Here is a 5,791-nt window from a genome sequence, read left to right as displayed (position 1 = left end):
TCAGCGTAGTACTGGCAATATTACCAACATAAACATTGATTAGTGAACCTTGTCAATGAACAGCAAATGTGATGTTATATTACAATAATTTTTAAAAATGTTGAAAATTTTGGGATTCTGCTTGAATTAGCCTGAAATCATACATGACCAAGTCACTGCAGACTGCTAGGTAGCCTTAAGTGTGTAGTAACACCGTCACTGCGGCAGCAACAATGAAAGCTTTAACTTCCTCCTCTGACTCCTTGTTTAAGAAGAAAGCTCATGCAGTTGCTGCCGGAGCACCAAGCTGCACATCTGTGTCATTCACCTGCTTTAGTTGCTTCATCTCAATAATCAGCAGTTACTGATTTATAACGTGGGCCAGGGCTTCACATCCTCACGAGTGTCTGAACCCACGCTGTGTTCACCTGACATAAAGCAGCTGGAGATCTTTCTTCTAAACATAATTACAATGAAAAGTAAAGACAGTACTGTTAATAGAGTGACAACCAGCATCCAAAGCCATGATTTCTCCACACTGTCTGGTCTGATTTCTTCTTGGATTTCTTGATCAGTGTTTTTTTTTCCTTTTTCTGTTGTTTGTTCTACAACAAAAAAGTCTGAGAGAAAACAATATTACTGCACTGTGATGAAGACAACAGATCCCTGTCATTTATATACAGGAGCTTTAAGACTGAAACATCAATCATACATCTACCATTATAGATTTTAATTCATAGAGCTTCATTTAGATTAAAAACAGCTAGTTTCACTCACCGTTGACGATCAGCTCTACAGTCTCCTGTTCATCTGAGGGTGTGATGAGACAGATGTATTTTCCTGCATCAGCGTGAGTGAGACCAGAGAGTTTGATGGAGAAGTTTCTTCGTTCATACCCTTCAGGGAAAGTTTTGGTTCTGTTCTTGTATCGTGGGTCCTGTGTCTCTATTGAATTACTGCGTGGAATTAAATCACCACACATTTTTTGCTGCCATTGTGTCTCCAGCTCACATCAACCTCTTGAAGTTTAAGATCATGTTCAGCTGAAGAACACGGCAGGACAACAGAACCACCGATGAAACCCTCTACTGTGACATCCAGAGACACTGAAATGAGAGAGACTTTAGAAAAGAAAGCCTGTGGCATGAATTTATAGTGAGTGCAGTCAGTGATTTCTGAGAAATACCATGGATAAATGCAATCAAAACCATAACAAATAATTTTGAGAATATTTGCTATCTGTCTGCTCTGTGAGTCTCAAAATAATAATAATAATAATTCTGAGACATAGTCTATATGACTGATCAGACCAAGCAACACCACACTCTCGCAGCCAATCAGCAAAAATGGGTGTTTACATTCATGATGGGGAGGAGAGAGAATATGAATAAGCATGAGATTTGTAGAACAGGCGATGTCTGAGACATTACCAAAGAGCAAAAAAGGTCAGAGGAATATCACTGGAAAAAGAGAGGTTATGATCAGGCAAAAGCTGAACATGTTAATATTGGAAAATCTTTCCAGCATTGGAGAGGCACTGATTGGGAAGGCGGATCTGGAGGTTGCTTCGTTTCTGCATGACATGAGTAACACCGGTTTTGCTTTGTTTCACGTTCATTCATTTATATGACTACACTCCTCTGCATCTTTGTTTGGCGTCTCTAATAGTAAGTAATCTTCAGCTTGGTTCTTTCAAGTCAAGTTATTTATTTGTATAGCATCCACAATACACATCGTTTCAAAGCAGCTTTGTGGTAAATCTATGTTTGTGCTGCATAGCATGTTCATGAATTTAGGGGCAGTATAGTGTAGGGAGGGGCGTGTTTGAGATGCAATTACTGTACGAGTATTAGCAGTGTTTCTCACAAATCACCTACTGCACCTTTAAGTGTGTTGTTCAGAAGCTTACCTTTATTTATCAGCACTGCAAATATATATGTGTATACACAGATGAAGCTGCAACTGTAGTAACAGAAAGAAACAAGATTCTGTTAAATACTGTGACTCGACTGGGTTTTATTTCCACATAACGCAAACGCGATGAGATAGTACAAAGATAACACTCCAGACGGCAATGCTAACTGCTAATGCTCATGGAAAATTACTAAATAAAAATGTTAGTTATTCCCACAGAGATAAGCCTGATAATCATTAATCAACCAGTTCATGTCTAATGTGTTAATGGTGCTAAAGTTTCTAATCTAAACTAAAAGGTTCCCTTTTATTTCTAGTTTCAGCAAAGCATCAGCAAAACCACTACACAACAGAAACAAACCAAAACAGGAAGACGTGTTTGTCCACAAAGCGTTCTGAACTCATCGAACATACCTGATCATCATGGTGCCCTAATATTATCAATATGTTTTATTTTAAAATATTGCATTTAAATATGTCTTAAACTTAGATTAAATACTTTTTTTTTTCAGTATCAAACACGCTTCCGCATCAGTATGCCATGCGTGCTACGGATGACATCAGACGTAAGTGACGTCAACAGTAACCACGTGAACGATATGAAACGCACACCAGAAATTTGTTAAACGTATTAAGATTTTCTTCAGTATATTCCAGACACCTGCGACAGAAGATGACTTTCCCAAGCTTTTCATCACATGTAGCCAACTCTTGATCTTTGACTCAATCTTTACTATTAGTATAATACTGAACAAGTCTCTGCTGTCCGTCACTGTGTCTCCAATCATATCTCTGTCATGTCTGGACTTCAGTTCTTCAAAAGATGAGTTTTTTTAGTTCCTTCATCTGTTAGACTCCAAAATATTGTGCCAGTTTCACTGTAAAATGATGGACCCTTTTCACAGACTGTCATGATGTGTTTCCACAGTTATTAGCATTGTATAGCGAAGTTTTTTATATTATTTTAATTTTTTATGTACATTTACTTTATGCACACTACTCTGTGTTATATTACTTAGGATTTAAACTTCAGGTGGGTTCTAATACAACAGCTGAGGAAATGATGGCAAATTTGACATTTTTTCTCTCTTCTGACCAACATATTCGATCTCTGGCTCCATTAGATCTTAGATGGATATATCTTTTCAACAGGTAGCTATAGCATCCTTATATGCAATATATGTGTTGGGGAGTAGATAGTTATGTAACTAAATTATATAATTTAATTAAAAATAAATGTAATTGTAATCAGTCACAGTTACTGAGAAAAAAATGTGTAGTTAAATTACAGTTACTTATGAAAATGTTAACAATTACAAAGGGGTTACATCTGATTTTTTTCTTCTTCTTCTTTTCACACTCACCCACATACAGATTTAATTGATTTCTTTGATAAATGGCAGTGACTGCTCTAAAATATGAGATACAGAATAGGACACATGCTTTTTTGATAATTGTTTTATTTCCTTTCTGGATTTATGTATATGCTTGATTTTTTTAGGATTAACTTTTTGTTTTGTTTGTTTGTTTGTTTTGTTTGTTTCCCAAGGCATTGTTAGATGCCAGTGTTTTCCTGACATAACTATGCAGTGATTTGATTTCAAAAAAACAGTGTCGCTACTAAACTAGTTTTTGTTATGGTTTTAAATCTGTATTTAACCTCAGAATGATCTCAAAGTAAGTCTGATTTTTTTTGGTGGCTGTGCTTTAAAATGACAAGGTCTTAAAGTTTTCGAAAGGGACAGTAGGCTAATCAGTGTTGAGTGCTACTGTAAGGTTAACCCTGCCTGATTTACATGTTTTTGAAAAGATTAACAGTTGAAACCATTATTTAGAAAAGTAATCAAAAAATAATCAAATGCAATCAGCTACAATAATTTAAAAAAGTAATTGAAATAATTAAACTACATTTTAAATAGAGAACCTGTAATCTGTAACCTATTATATTTCCAAAGTAACCTTCCCAACACTGCTTATATTCCAAAGTAACCTTCCCAACACTGCTTATATCAAACTTATTTTTACCCCAGCCAAAGATTAGTTAAAAAAGTGTGAAAGTGAAGCTTCCTTTCGTAAACTCCTCTGGGAAATGTTGTATTTTTTGGTCCTCAAGTGAATCATTTCTCTTAATGATGTTTTTATAGATTCCTGCCATCGAGTCTCAATGCATTATCTTGTTTTATCTTCAGTTTTTGCTAAGTGAAAGAGCAGGACAAGATCGCAGAGCATCCAGTAACATCCTCATTCATGAGCTGCAGAGAAACCAAAAGGCAGAGAACTGAAAACCTAGATTTTCCATGAAATGCCTTTCAAATTATCTTGAGCTTATTATCAACTCAAACAGACATGCTATAGATAGCCTACCTGCACTGAAGTTTATTATTATTATTATTATTTTTTTTTTTTTTTTGGTTTCCATATCTGGTCTCAGTGGAGAAAGATCTGTCTCGTAGTTCCTCTCTCTCGTCTTCCTCCTGACAGACTGAAGAAGTGCTGTGAAGAGACTGTGATATACTCTGTCTGATGGGAGGAGAGACTTTGGTTAGTTGTCAGATGGGCGGGTGAGAGAGATCATGTGTTTAGTGAGAAACAAATGACAGCAGCTTACTTTGAGATTCAGTGAATTTGAACTCCCTCAAAGATTATCAAAATGTAAATAATAGTATTACACACTCAGACAGTTATCAGTTACAGTATCTCTGTACATTCTGGCTCTTTACAATGTGAAGTTTTCTAAATGATGTCTCCCACACATTCCTGCTGTCATCGTGTCTATAATAATGTATGAGCTGACTTCAGTTTGTCATGGTAAAAAAACAATACGAATGCAGAGATTCAAATTATACATACCCTCATTTGTGACATACAGTCACTTTTTCATGAACTTGTCTTTCAAATGATTTTCATCAATGAAAACAAACAGCTGACAACAAGAGTGGAGTTTGTTTGTTTTTATATATTTTCTAAATTCAGCTAGATCTGTCTCATATATACTCTCTCTTTCAATTTTATTCTGACAAACTGTTTAAGTGCTGTCAAGCGACTGTAATATTTTCAGTCTGATGAGAGGAGAGACTCAGGATGATATCAGACCAGAAGAGTGAGTGAGTGAGTGAGTGAGTGAGTGAGTGAGTGAGTGATTGAGTGAGTGGGCTGGTATGATGTAAACACACTGTCATGTCATTGTTTTGTTTGTCGTCAATGTAAGAATGAAAAGAATGCAGAGATTCAAGTTTCATCATCATTCATGCAGAGGAATTAGAAGTACAATCTTCTTCTTAAAGATATAGAGAAGTCCCTAACATAGAGCCTTGTCCTTTCAAACCTTACTTTTAAGCAAACGGGTGGTTATGTTGCCTGTTTGTTTTCATTCAGTTTGATTCTTCAGAGCTCTACTGTTTTTGTATTATATAGACTGATATTAGGACAGTATATGCTTATATATTGATATTTTGTGTGTGTGTGTGTGTGTGTGTGTGTGTGTGTGTGTGTGTGTGTGTGTGTGTGTGTGTGTGTGTGTGTGTGTGCGTGCACGCACGCATGTGTGCATGTGTACTTTCTTTACCAGGATGTTTGTCATACACACTGCCACAAGTAAAAGGAGCCCAGCCCTGTGTGTCATTAATGTCCTCATAGCAAAGATATTTTTGGGTTTCCTTTGCAGCCCTTAAAGAGTTTCAATGCACTGGCTCAAGAACTCAACTACAGCTTTTGCTTTTGTTTTTACACAGTTTAAGATTCTTGCAAGCTTGACTTGTTTTATGATCATTGAAACTTCACATATAAAATAAATATTTCCAAATAAACGTTAAGTTGCATGTCTATGTGGCCAAACCAAAGTAAAACATATTTTGTGGATGAGATACTGCAGTTTACTCTGCTGCCTCCAAGAGGCTGT

The 5,791-nt window shown here is 36.2% G+C and overlaps 1 long non-coding RNA gene across 1 annotated transcript; it reads right to left on the bottom strand.

Annotated features, from left to right (window-relative positions):
* Nucleotides 1–598: 598 nt before the first annotated feature.
* Nucleotides 599–2,744, bottom strand: LOC122144005. The gene is made up of 3 exons (XR_006159483.1): nt 2,308–2,744; nt 1,889–1,941; nt 599–1,085 (listed from the first exon to the last, which is right to left on the bottom strand). It is a non-coding gene; the product is annotated as an uncharacterized LOC122144005 (long non-coding RNA).
* Between the last annotated feature and the right edge of the window lie 3,047 nt (nt 2,745–5,791).

The sequence above is a fragment of the Cyprinus carpio genome, unplaced genomic scaffold (genome assembly GCF_018340385.1).
Source record: "Cyprinus carpio isolate SPL01 unplaced genomic scaffold, ASM1834038v1 S000006555, whole genome shotgun sequence".
Lineage (NCBI taxonomy): Eukaryota > Metazoa > Chordata > Actinopteri > Cypriniformes > Cyprinidae > Cyprinus > Cyprinus carpio.
This window is presented reverse-complemented; position numbering and strand designations above follow the sequence as displayed.